This window comes from Rhinolophus ferrumequinum, chromosome 12, assembly GCF_004115265.2.
Source record: "Rhinolophus ferrumequinum isolate MPI-CBG mRhiFer1 chromosome 12, mRhiFer1_v1.p, whole genome shotgun sequence".
NCBI classification, from domain to species: domain Eukaryota; kingdom Metazoa; phylum Chordata; class Mammalia; order Chiroptera; family Rhinolophidae; genus Rhinolophus; species Rhinolophus ferrumequinum.
In genome coordinates this window covers 48,329,632-48,344,273 of record NC_046295.1, presented here as the reverse complement: position 1 = coordinate 48,344,273, position 14,642 = coordinate 48,329,632, and positions in this window count along the sequence as shown.

Genomic DNA, 14,642 nt, shown 5'->3' with positions numbered 1-14,642 from the left:
TTGTATTGTACCTCATCTTATGGGGAAAGCATCTACTCTCTTACCATTAAGTATGATGTCAGCTGTAAGTTTATTTTGTAGCTGTTATTTATCAAGTCGTGGAGGTTCTCTTCGTTAACATTTATCTATTTATTTGTTTCAGCATTATTGAGGTGTAATTGACAAATAAAATTGTAAGACATTTAAAATATGCAATGTGATGATATGACATGCATACATGTGGAAGGATTAACAATGTATTCACAATTTTATTTGATGAGAAAATTTAAATTCTACTTAGCAAATTTCAGTTTTACAGTGTTATGAATTATAATCACCATGCTATACATTAGAATCTCAGACCTCATTCATCTTACAGTTGGAGGTCTATACCCTTTTACCAACCTCTGCCTATTTCCCCTATCCCCCATCCCCTGGCAATCACTTTTCTGCTGTCTGTTTCTATGTGTTCTACTTTTTAAAATTTGTTTTATTTCACATATAAGTGATATGATGCAGTATTTATCTTTCTCTGTCTGACTTATTTCACTTAGCATAATATCCTCAAATTTTATTCATGTTGTTGCAGGTGGTGGGATTTTCTTGTTTTTTAAGGCTGGATAATACTCTACCATGTGTACAAATACCACATTTTTTTTTTTATCCATTCATCTATCAATAGATATTTGGGTTGTGTATATCTTGGCTATAGTGAGTAATGCTGCAATAAACATGGGATTACAGATATTTGTTTAAGATAGTAATTTTATTTCCCTTGGCTATATACCCAGAAGTGAGATTATTGGATCATACAATAGTTCTATTTTTAATTTCTTGAGGAACATCCATACTGTTTTCCATAGTGGTTGTACCAGTTTACATTTCTCCCAATAGCGTTCAAGGATTATCTTTCCTCCACATCCTTACCAACATTTGTTATCTCTTGTCTTTTTGACAATAGACATCCTGACAGAAGTCAGTTGACATCTCACTGTGGTTTTGATTTGCATTTCCCTGATGATTAGTGATGCTGAACACCTTTGCCTGTACCTGTTGATCATTTGTATGTCTTCTTTGCAAAAATGTCTATTCAGTTCCTCTGCCCATTTTTAAATTATTTTTATTGTTGCTATTGAGTTGTATGTGTTCCTTACATATTTTGGATATTAACCCCTTATTGGATATGTGAGTTGCCAAAATTTCCCCCTATTCCATAGATTACCATTTCATTTTATTGATGGTTTCCTTTGCGCTACAGAAGCTTTTTAGTTTGATGTAGTCCCACATTTTAATTTTTTGCTTTTGTTGCCTTTTCTTTTGGTGTCAAATCCAAAAAATCACTGCTAAAACCATTGTCAAGAAATTTACCCTCTATGTTTTATTTTAAATGTTTAATCATTTCAGATCTTACAGTCAAGGCTTTAATCTATTTTAAGTTGATTTTTTGTGTATGGTATAAAATAGTGGTCTAGTTCGTTGAGAGATTTTTTTAAAATCGTGAATGCATGTTGAAGTTTTTCTAAATGTCTTCTTTTGCATCAGTTGATACAGTTATACGATTTTTCATCTTTAGTTTGTTAATATGGTAGAGTGCATTGATTGCTTATCTAATGTTGAGATCGCCTTGCATATCTGAAATAAATGTTGGTCTTGGTGTATAATTTTGTTAAGCATTGTTCGTTTCTGTTTGATAATCTTTTGTTGAGAATTTTTCTTTCTATGTTCATGAGAGTTACTGGTCTGTAGTTTTCATTTTGTGTAACGATTTGGTATTAAGATCATGCTGACCTTATAGAATAAGTTAGAAAGTGTTTCCTTTGCTTCTCTGGGTACAAGCAAAGTCCTAAAGGATGTGAGAATGCTGGCCTGGTACCTGACATGGTCTGTCTGTTTGTCATCTGTTGGGCTGAGTGGGGTTGCTGCCACTGAATCTTTCACTTTCAGCTTCTGGTCCACCCAAAGTCTGACTATCATACAGCTGTGTCCTGGGTGCTTTGGACCCCAGGATAAATATGGTTTTGTCCCCATACTTTCTGAGGGACTCTGAAGGTAGATGTCTCCTGCCTGCTCTGTCTAGATAGCCCACACATCCATTACTCCTTTATGGTTCTCTTAGTTTAAGAAAAATTATCCACAACTTGAAAATAAGAAAAGACATGGCTGGGTGTTCTTTAAAATTAATTGTGAAGCATCATCAAACAAGCCCTCTTATGAGTCATGAGATGCTTTAGGGTAGCATTTCTCAACTGGTTTTTATGATCCCCCCACAAGGAGAAAAATTAAATTATAGTCCAATTTAATTCTAATTTATTAATTTAATTAATGATCAATTGATTGATTAGCTGGTTTGATTTACCCCTAATGAGAGAAAGTAAATAGGCATATGATTTTTCAGGTATGGTTGAGTTTTGGAGGGCCAAAATAGGTACGGGTTTAGCCCAAATTTTATTTATTTTCCCAAATTGCATTTGAGAAACTGGCATGCCAAATCTTAATGCAGCAAAGATGTAATGGGATTCTTGTCACTTACCACTCAAAATCTAATCAGTTGGCCAGTTCTTGACGTTGGAGACATAATCTTACACCACAACTTCTCTCAGGTGGTAAAATTTTGTCATAATTTAAGTGCTTAGCATTGTCCTTCCTGAACTTCCTGAGACTCCCATGAATAATTCTGGCAAATGTTATTGCCAAATAAGATGCTCAGTTCTGTGGGTTCATTTAACCAATTCTGCATATACAGTGAATGCTGGCCAGGGCCTGTGCCAGCTGCTGCTACTCTCAGTTTCTAACCCCTAGAAAGTTCCATTGGAGCCTGGGTCATGTTAAAGTTGAAAACCTAGCTTTCATAGAAATATAAGATGAACTTGTATCAGAGATTTCTTCAACTCTTTGATGAAGAAACCAGTAAGATTGTAAAGCTGATTCAAGGAATATTTGAGGAACTGAGTATTTATTCACAAGCATTTAAGAAATGTTAGAATAAATTACTAGGTTAGACACAATAAAACTTGTTAATACCCTCTAGGGCAAATAAAGCTAAAGTGTTCAGGGATTTTTTACGTACCAGACAAAAATCATTACTGTTTCTCCTGGACAGAAATCTATAAGTTATAAAACTTCATGGAATGTAATTACTAGATAGCAAAGCCAAACACATCTGTATTCTCCTAGATAACTGAATAACATTTGTCAGGTCTATTAAGCCATGTTCCAGTGTGACATTGAAAAGACGTGATTCGTCTTCTTTGCCTTATCTCCAAGTTTTGGATAATATATCTTTTCTCCCCCCTTCTTTCGCCTCTCCCCATTCTGGTTCAAGCCATTGTTTCTCAGTCTAGTTGTGTCGGACACAGCTCCCTGGTCCATACTGGTATTATGAGCCTTGCTCTCCCCCACTGAGGCAGTCAGTCGCCAGTTGTCGGTCGGCCACTCACAGCAGCACACAGCAGCCCACGGCAGCTCAAGCCAACCCAGCTCCAGGGAGAACTGTTATTCACAATCTTAGCTGTAGAGGGTGCAGCTCACTGGCCCATGTGGGAATCGAACTGGCGACCTAGGTGGTAGGAGCACAGCACTCCAACCACCAGAGCCATCGGGGCATCCCTGGATAATATATCTTAATAGCAGCTTTTTGAAATGCTGGTGACCGTTTCTAAGACTTATCTTTGAGCAATAATCGCTGCTAAATCAGTGCTTTTGGGCATGAATATATATACATGTCATAGTTACAGAAAACACACAGCACATTGCAGGAGGGCTCAGGCTTGGAGAGATGCAGGGATCAACAGGGATGTGCAGGGAACTAATGGCATTTTATGTCATTGAGCTACATGTGATTATTGTTTTGGACTCAAAAAAGATTTTGGTTCAGTTTGGGTTAAAAGAGAAAACAGAGTAAAGACAATAGGTTGCTTAAATTTTGGTTCAGACACTGACTAAATGCATGACTTGGGCAAGCCACATAAGATTGCTATAAGTGGGGGTGGCCAGATGACTCAGTTGGTTGGAGCGCGAGCTCTTGACAACAAGGTTGCTGGTTTGAGTCCCACATGGGCCAGAGAGAGACAATGGTTTGAGCTTGGAGCTGTAAGTGGTAGACGGCCGGTTGCCTCTGTGGTTGGAGCATGGTGCTCATACCATCAAGGTCGCTGGTTAGAGTTCCACATGGGCCAGTGAGCTGTGCCCTCCACAACTAGATTGAAAACAGCAGCTTGACTTGGAGCTGAGCTGTGTTCCCACAACTAGATTGAAAAGACAACGACTTGACCTCCTGGAAAAACACACTGTTCCCTGATATTCCCCAATAAACAATAAATAAATAAAGATTGCTGTAAGTACCAGCTTGTCCCCAAAGATGGCCCCCAGTGAGCCTGCCTCTACTTTAATACCCTCTTGCGGTCCCCTCCCAGCATTGGTGTGATGTGAACTGGCCCTATGCTTTCTTTTAACGGATAGAATGTAGAAGGAGAGACACTGCCAAACCTTAGGAAGGCCTGATAGCCTCTGCTCTTGTGGTCTTGGCTGCCAGTCTGCATGAAGTCTGACTGTCCTGTTGGAGAGACAGGCCGTCTAAGGGGGCCTGGAGGATAAGGGGCCAGGTGGAGAGTAAGGCCTCAGGGTGGAGCTCTGTGAGTGACGATGCCATCGTGGATGCTCCAGCCCAGCTGAGCCTCTTTAGACCCCTTCATTATATGGCAGCAACCACATGAGAGACCCCAAGTGAGTCTAGCAGAAGTGCTGAGCTGAGCCCTTGAACCCACAGAATTGTGAGAGATACTAAATTGTTGTTGTAATGCATTAAATTTTCTGTTGTTTTGTTCCATGGTGATAGGTAAATGAGACACCGTTCCCAGCAAAAATTCCTTTTCAGATGGACTTTTCCTTGATTCTTCCTCTGATGGACATAGGCATATGGAGCCTGTGAGAAGAGGCTCTCAACATTTATTTTAATGGAGGAAGTATTTTGTTAAATTTGAGAGAGGCGGTAACACTAGTTTGTGGAAGGAAACTCTTGGAAAACAAAATGAGGAATTTTAGTAACTTTCTCTTTACCCAAAAGGAAAACTTCAGCCTAGGTATAAAGGAACCCAAGCCTGCTAAATACCATATTATATTTTCCTCAGGTTTCTTTGTTTGAATTTTTCATGTCACTCCGGCTTTTGTTCAAGCACCATCGTCTCACAGAGACAGATCTTCACTCATCCCCCTGTCTGCAGTAGCACCCCTGCCACGTTATATCCCGCTCCTGTGCTTTGTTTTGCTTCGTCGTGCTTCTTTACCCAATATTATATAACTCCTTGTTGTTGTTGTTTGTCTCTCCTGAGAATGTTGGCTTCTTGAGAGCAAAGACTTAGTGTTTCCTGCTCATGTAACATCTCCTGCTCCTAGAACATTACTTGGAACATACTTGCTAGTCAAGGAATGCTTGTTGAATTGACTAGAGTCAATTACTACTATTTCCCAATTTGGAAAAGAAAGACTAGAAATATGAAGGGCCTTGGGGGTCCCAAGAGGAAAAGCCCACGATGTCTTGAAGGAAAAAGTCTTGTGCCTCTACTTGGCTGCACTGAGAGAGAAGACAAACCAGGATGTTACAAAAATGCAGAGGAATTTAGGAATAAACCTCTATAATGGTGAAAACACTGGAGCTAAATGGGTTTAAAAAAAAGCAAACAAAAGGCTATTAAAAAAAAAGCTAAAGATGATTTAGGAGTAAACTTTAATAATGGTGGAAACACTGGAGCTAAATGCCTTAAAAACAAGCAAACAAAAGTCATTTTAAAAAAGCTAAAGTTGTCATTGCCAAGTAATGACAGACTGTGCGAGAGGCCCCTGAGGGGCCTAATGAGGAGTTGAACCTAATGAGGAAAGAGGGGTTTTGGAGGGAAAATTAAACTTAATTGCAATGATGAATAGTTGTGGCATATTCTTTTAACAGAAGCCAATGGATGTTACTATTTCTTGAGTTATTGTAAAGTTGTGCAAATCACTGGAAAAGATGCCTTAGGGAAGACTCCCGCGAGATACTTGGTGAGAAAAAGAGAGGCTCTAGATGACCAGATAGGTCTTTCCCATCTCTGGATGGTTTTATTGCTGCATAGCTAAGAGCTCAGAGCAAACCTGAAAATGGAAGAATTACTTGAGGATGAGATTTACTAGAGCAACAAAATATTTGTCTTCCAAGGAAACCTGGTTGAAAAACAAAGTTTATAAGATTTTAAACAGAAACATACTTTATTTAAAAAATACAATAATCTCATGATTGTTTTAAAGTACTTGAGCCTACCTCAAAATTAGCTATACTGTCCATAAATCTTGTCTGCAGACTAATTTTTGAATTTAGAAGAACTAACCTTTGAAAATGTGTAATTCAATGTAAAATAAAACTAAGCTCTCTTTCCTTTGAATTATTTAGAATAGCAAATTTTAATATTTACTGACACTGTAAATGAAGGCTTTCAAGCTCTGCAGTGTAATATCAATAAAGAAACATCAGTATCAAATGCAGTCTTAGATGTGGTTCTCGGGTTTTCTTAAAAAATTCTAAAACCTCCAACCTCAAGTTGTTTCTTTCTGTCCACTGTTTGTTCTGTGTTAGTGACTCAGTTTATGTTTTATGAGCCATCTGCTGAATCCAAGGTGCCCGTGTTATGTTTGTCTCTAGAATCTTTTCTTGAGATCTGGGAGAGAGGCAGGAGAGGATTCACCAGATCCTGAAATATCACAGGGAATGAGAATAGAAGGTCATGGAACAACACATAAGAAGAACATCTGTTGCAAAAGAGATACACACACAACTTGATTCCGAGTTGAATCTTCCTCTCAGCTCTCAACACTTTTAATCTGAAAGGAGCTCCAGAAATCATTAGATTTCCATTTTGATAGCCAATGACAAAGACAGAAAATATGGAAGAAACTGTTTTAATGGCTTAATATTATAGTTAAGGACACCAAGGCTCATAGAAGTGAAGCAATTTGCCTAATGATCCAGAATGAATTAATGATAGAATTTGGACAAGGGTGTGAATCACGTTCTGGTAACACTTAAGAAAAACTTTGATGCAGGGAAATCATGGATAATCTTTACATGTCATGACCTTATGTGTTCCTATATGTTTTCCTAACCACAAAATGTTTTGTACAAAGAAGCATTTAGGGCTTCCAAACTGTTAGGATTTTTTGACTCTGTCAGATAATAGATATAAAGGAACCTCTGTGCATATGAAAACTTGCACATGGATGTCGTCTCTTATGGTTAATTTTATTAATATGATTTTTGCACATAGTTTATAACAATAAAAATCTGCTCTCTGTCTCACTTGATGACCACCATGCCATTTTTCTTCTTAAAGGAACCACTTTCTTCTAAGTCTTCTGGTATTTATACCTATATTTCCATATAATAGGCTATTTTATAGAAATAGCAAGCTGGCCTAATTCTCCTTAATTTTGGACATTATTTGTTAAGTTCCAATTATGGCAATTGAGGATTTAGTTGTGTTATAGGAAGGTGAATGCTGAAAGTGGGAGTGAATGCTGACCTTACCTTATTTGAAGAACAGCTTGATTCTACAGCAAAGACCATCTGGGCTTTGAAGATCTTGGATCATTTATCTTGGAAAAGTCAACATCTGCTTCATTTTTTCATTTTACTTATTTGTACATTTAGGATATTGAAGGAACAACTAATGTGAAGATACTGCCTGTGATTCAAAGAAACAAATTAAAATACATGCTTTTGATAACTCTATGAAAATGGTGGTGGTGTTGGCAACAACTTAGGTTTTTGAATTTTTCAACTGTTCCTAAAAAGTAGAGCAATGAGATAACAAAACCAAAAGCCCACGGGAAACATGAACAAAGTCCGACAACAAAGTATCCCCAGGAATCTCAAAATATAGGTGAATGTGGACCAACCATCAACAGACACGAGAGCTGTGTGCTATCGTCTTCTGTGTGAGAGAAAGTGGGGTAACCACAAGGCACATGGATGTGTGATAGATGTGAGAACAGGAGAGTTAGCCACATGGCCAGCAGGGTTTCACTGGGAAGTAAAATGGGAATTTGAGGGCAGTGCCTGAAGCTTAGAGAGTTTATTAATTACCATCCCAGTTAAGTATTATATAAGGGGATGGTGTAAGCAAGACCTGGAGGCCCAACTCCTATGAGCTCTCAGGCCTGAGCAAGCATGGCTTTCTTCCATGACCAGGCCCACACTAAGAGGGGCCACTGGGTGGGATCAAGGTTAGCAGGTGAAGGATAAGAGAAATAAAGAAAAGAAAGTGCTCAGACAGAAGTGGGAGAGGACATGGGGCAAGGGCATCCCAGGAAGCAAAATACCTTAAGGCTTCATACGACGTGGGAATGACAGAGGAGGGAGCTCTGTGAAGTTAGACGAGCTGCTGGTATGACGTCTTTGTCTAAAATTTCAGGAAAATGAAATTCACATGAAAATGAGCAGCAGAACAATAACTAGTGAAAATTCCACACACAGTTACTGAAGGATAAAAGGAAATAGTGAACAGAATAACATCTTTATGGATGATGAAAGCATGTTAGAAAGACACACTGCATAATGTTGTTTAACCTCTTCATATTAAAGATGAGGAAAGTGAGAACTGCAGAACTTTGGCAAATGGCCACATTTTCAGAAAATTAAATAATGGCAGAGCTAGGATGTCTGATCCATAAACATGTAGACCTTATGGATTTTAAATCTGATCCTTTAAAATATCATAGATAACTTTGAACCCTTTAAAAATTATTCCTTGTCGTCCCTTGGGTATGTTCAGTGAGAAGCTCAGACTGGGGTAAAAATTCTCCTTTGAGATGCTACAGGGTGACAATTGATCAAAAAATTTGAAATACAATTTGTGACTTTCTGGCTTACTTTTAGTTCCATTAGAAGAAAAAAAAGAAAAGGAAAAAGTACATTTTAAAGAAGGAATCTTATATGAAAGAAACCCACAATGTTATAGAGGCACATGGATATGTATTAGCTCTGCATACTATATTTAATCTTGTTCTCCCTAAAGGTAGAGAGATTTGAGAAGATAAATGGGGCAGAAGGAAAATAGGTCAAGAAAAATTGAACAATATACATTCTTAGAATTTTGTGTGTTTGAATTTGTGTGTGTGTGTGTGAAAGAGAGAGAGAGAGAGAGAGAGAGAGAGAGAGAGAGAGAGAGAGAGAGAGAGAGAGAGAAGAGAAGAGAAGAGAAGAGAAAGGAAAGGAAGGGAAGGGAAGGGAAAGGAAGGGGAGAGGAGAGGAGAGGAGAGGAGAGGAAAGGAGAAAACAAAAAAGAATACAGGGAGTTAATAAAGCTAGAATTAGGCAAGTGCCCTCTTTTGTGTCTTTGTTACTATTGAAAAGAATGTAAGTTTCCTCTTGGTCTCAGCTTGGTCTTCAAATTGCCTCTTATTGTGCAATTTGTGACTTGGTGAAGTAGACAGTCTACCCCTCGTGTCACTATCACCTCCATGATTCCATTCTGGTAGTTGTCCTCACAAGATGGGGCAGGGAGATATATCTGGGCAGGGTTTCTTAAGGCCCAGACAATCTTTAATTCCAATCGGACCCTCCGTGGGGACCCCCTGGTGGCTCTGAGATGGTGAGTTCAGGGCTGAGTACGCTTCCACTTGGCTCCCTACTGTGCTTCAGAAGTTTATTTCCCTTAAGAATTCAAATTTCTCCATTTCTGTTTTTCCTTGTTATCGATGTTCTGCTCACTCCACCTCTTTCCTTTATCTGTCTTTGATATTTTATAGACTTCGTGAGTGAAAAACTAATTCTGGGCTCTTCCTGTCTCTCATGTCATTCCCAACTATTGTTTGTGTTTTTGCAGTGGATGACTCACATCTGTTTAGTTACAGGGAGGAAAGAATTCCTTAGGGTATAATTGAAAAAAATTGGTGAGAATAGAAAGGGTTAGAAACACAAACTAATGTTTAGAAATATTACCCCACAACCCTGACATTATGCAGACAGTTTCTTTGCTCCATCGCTTCTCTATAAGTGGGCACCATATACACTTCCTGATCACCATGTCTTTGAGAAAAGGTAACAGTATCACCTTGATAGAACTGAAAATGGATCTAGAAAAACAAAGACAAAAGATATATAAAAAGAAGGCACAGCTGGAAAAATTTCCCATATATGTACAATACATTTGCTTTGTGTGCACAAGAGATCCAAAGTTACAATGTTGACAGAACCCCCATCATGACCTCTGAGACTAAGCTGTTTGGGTTACTACAGTTTGCAAATCTAAGTCATTCTAAGTTGGTACATTTTGGCTGTTGGCCAATATAAGGTCTGAAGTCTAGACCTCCCAGTGACTGAGTACAGAAAATTGTTAATGCTTTGGAAGTGTTTCAAATCCTTTGGGCCATTAGGGGACTATTTGGTATTCTAAGAAAGATAATTCACCAAAACAAGCTGTAATAGTATGAAATAGCTAATGCAATTCTCCAAGTCTCCAAGTTGTTTATTTCTTTCTCCCTAGCAGACTAAGGGCACACCAGTTGGCATTCATCCCTTCCCACAGATTCTCACACTGCCCTTTGAGTGTTACCCTGTAATAACACTTGGGCCAATCTGCCTTGTGTTAAAGTTGTTTGGTACTAAAGTAAAACAAGACTGTATCATAAGGGTATCAGATGAAGCCGGCTGAGTTGGAGGACCAGGTGGGCCCAAGACCCATGGAGGAGTCAGTGGGACAAGAAAGGGCTCCCTGAGGTTTCCATAGTGGGGAAGACACATGTAGATGTTCCAGTTGACTGCGCCCTCTGAGCTCTCAGCCAACAGCCAGCCACAGCTGCCGGCCATGTGCTTCTGCTAAGCTGCACGCTTGCATCAAGATGCAAGATGCAAGCCATGCATCTTGAAGCCCCAGGTGACATCTGACCTCAGCCATGTGAGAGAGTGAAGCAAGAATTGTCCAGTCCAGCCCTCCCCAGATTCCTGAACCACAGAACCATGAGCAAAAGAAAATGGTGGTCTTAAGCCATTAAGTTTTGGGGTAATTTGTTATATAGCAATAATAACTGGAATTGTTTCCATCTCTTGTCAACAACCCTATGGCTTCCATATGGCCCTGAGGAAGGCAGGGACCCCATTATAACACAGAGGAGTCTCCTACCAGCCATGTAAGATAGAAGTCCTGAGTCAGATTGATAAGATTTTACTTTTGATATAATACGAGTTTTCCTGCATACAATTCCCCTTGTGAAGGGGAATTCACACTTGCTATACTTATCTGCCCAACTTTTCCTTTAGAATGAGTTTTCCCTTGCAGTTCCTCATCCTTTCTGTAAAGAGGCTGCTGGGAGACCTACCCCAGAGCCTCGTCAGACCTGGCAATCATGTCTGAAATTTGTGGTGAATACCGCTGAGACTCAGGTTGGAACCTCAGCTGCTCTCTCCACTCATGGGTTACTGTGAGAGAACTGGCACAGTTAATTTAGTCTGTGACACCACCAGAACACAACTGCCCTTTCGGTCACCAAAGTAGGCCACATCAGTGGCACTGGCCATCATCACCATATCCACTGCTGCATACTCAGCCCCTGGCATGATGCCTGGCTCATAGTAGCTGCTCAGTAAATATTAATAGAATGCAAAAACTAATATTGATAAATAAGGCCGAAAGCATGGAATAAAGGATTTAAGTTAAATTTAGGACAGGAGAGTTAACAAATGCTGTATTTTTTACTTGCCAATTTCCATAGTGCACGTGCACGCTCACGCATGCGCGCGCGCGCGCGCGCGCGCGCACACACACACACACACATCTTATCTATTGCTTCAACCTAGAGGAACTCCAGTCCTTGTCCAAAAGGGAAAAATTAATTCAACCTCTAGGATTAGTCATAAGTGGAGTAATCCATAGATAAGTTCAGGTTTCAGTTTCAACTTCTATTTCTCCCTCTGTCAAGCTGATTGCTTTAACAATTCTTTTCATCTGAAAGAGCACATTTCCCTTTAGAAGTTGCTCTAGCTTAATTTATTATCAAGCTTAATTAAAAAATAGTACTTCAGGCTTCTGAAGCATTCCGGTTCCTAGTTGTACAAAATTTAAATGAAATATTTAATTGCTCTCTCTCTAATTTTTCTGCTTGGCCAATAAGTCTGGGTTGACCACAACACTGTGTTCAGATCAGATTCCCTTCAAAGAGAGTCATTTTTAGGTCTGGAAACAAAAGTGAATATTTATACAATGGAATATTATCTACCCAGTTGTCTAGAGGGTAAGTCTGTGCAAACTTTTACAATCATGACTTTCATCACTTCTGTTACTGTCAAGTACAGGAGTTCAGTTTGAATTCCTACTGCTGCCTCTTTATTTTCAATTTGAAAGTAAATTAAATAAGTCAAGGACAAGTTTAAGATAATTTCTATAGGGATCCCTTCTGTATGAGTAGCATTTGCATAATAGTATTTGCAATCTTGCTATTTTAGATATATTCTTTCAAGAATGGGGATAATGATACCTGCTTCATAGGATTGTGATAGTTATTTAAAGAAGTTAAGTTATTGATGTTCTCTTGCCAATGTGCTACATAAATCACACTTTTGTCCTTTGAGTTCCTTGCATGTTCCTCTCTTCATTAGCCATGTTGCCAGCATCGCATGATTCTGCACTTAAATACCATTTTGTATTGTTTATTATTTTAACTTTGTCCATCTTATTTTTGCAACTGGATTGTAAGGTTTTAGACTTCTGTATTCTCAGAATGGCAAGCATGGCGATGAACAATGTCAGGCCTCAAGAAACACGTGCTTCTTTGTCCTCCCTTCACGTTTTCAAATCTGTGTTCTTGATATCAAAAGATACTTCTGAGTTGACTGATGGCTGACTTATTCAGACCCGCCTTTATTTTGGAAAAGTCTGCTCAGTGGTGAGCCTTGTCTCCGAACTCTTAGACACATATTGAAGAGAGGACATTTTTCAGTGGAGCCATTGATGTGCTTCCAAAACTAACAGAAGTTTTATTAGGAGGGTGTTTATTAAACGAACGTGTCCCCATGTTTTGAATAAAGCTGGGGAGATGTATGAGCTAACTCTCTTCATTAATAACGGGACCTCTGATCTCTGAAGGGAGGGTTCAGTGTCATCACCTAGCCAAGAAGTGCTGAAAGTCAGCTCCAGAGCAAGGAGGGAAGAAGGAAATGTGTGAACAGTGCAGCCAAACCCAGCTCCAGATGACAAGACTTCTCAGGAAAACATATGTGGTGAATTCAAGCACATCCTGAAATAATCAGTTTCAGGAGACGGACCTTTCGCTTGCTGTCTGATAATGGGGACTGTCTGAGGGACAGTCTCGGGGACATGGTGGCAATGGTGTGCACTGAAGTCAGTGTCCTTATGCTGCATCTTCACATGGGCTTTCTTCTTGGGAGACGCAGAGCTGGACGCAGGACAGCAGGTGGTCCCCTGCATGTTCCCTTATTTCCTACCTGAGTGACCTGGAGCACTTTGTTTAATCTCTCTACACCTGAGTTTTGTCATCTATCACATTGGGTCGATAATATCTACCTCAGAGGATTGTTGGGATGATTAATTAGGGGAATGTGTATAAAACCTTCCAGGTGGTTCTTGGCAGTAAATGGTAGTATTGGAATTCTTATGTCTGCTTTGGAACCTTCTCCTATGGCATAACAGTTTGCTCACAGTCTCCAGATAGAAAGGACCCTGTGTAGAAACTGTTAAAACCACCAGTCCAGGTGTGGTGCATGGCTGGCTGTTGTGAGTAAAGAGGAGCCTGAGAAGGGGAGACCAGCTGAGACCAAAAAAACAAGTTGCTTCTCTGGGGAGCAGAGAGATTTTTCTCCCTTTGTAGCAAAAAGTGGCTCTCTGGACCCTACTAAATGAATCATAGTACAAAGAGGCTTCAGACCAAGGGACGTCGTTCAGCTCTCATCCTCCTTGCTTGTCCTTAGGGAATGGCTGATGCCTCTTGGGAAGAATTGCAAAGAGTTCTGTTTTTAATGGTAAATCTGCACATAGATTATGCTTTTATTACTATTTCTCATTCAAACTTTATTACCCAGGACATGTGCATGGAAATAAGCATTTGGGTTTTAAAAGATGGTAAGCATTTAGTCGTTGAAGCATTTGGCTAGTGCCACTCAGCCTCGGTGGAACCACAGTTATGGCTCCTTGGAGGGAAATCCCACTTCTTGTTTTAAGGCAGTTTAGCAGGACAGGATGCTATCATCCTTTTCTTTGGGTTTCAAAGATAAGCTTTCTGTTTTCCTCCTCATTCTGACTGCAAAACACATGGGTAGCAGGGTGCCAGGTGCACTTTCTGGGGAGACACTGTAGGTATGAGTGATGAATAGAATAAATCCTTGAGGGGCCAGGCAGTTTTTGTGGTTTTATGTAGGACACAGGGAGAAAGAAAAACAGTCTTTCTGTCATGCAGACTCCATGTCTCTGGTGGGTATCCCCGTGGAGTTTCAGGCAGGGCAAAACCACTGGGATGTTACAGACATTAGCTTCTTTTGAAAACAAGGAGGTTGTTAAATCAAGATGACTTCAGAGTGAGACGATGTGGGGAGAAAAATGGGGCTGATGGGGGCTCTGGGTCATTCTGTGTGTGCTCCGAGGCCTTTTCAAGGCATTCTGGAAAATGTTTCATCATGCTCCATGAAAGCA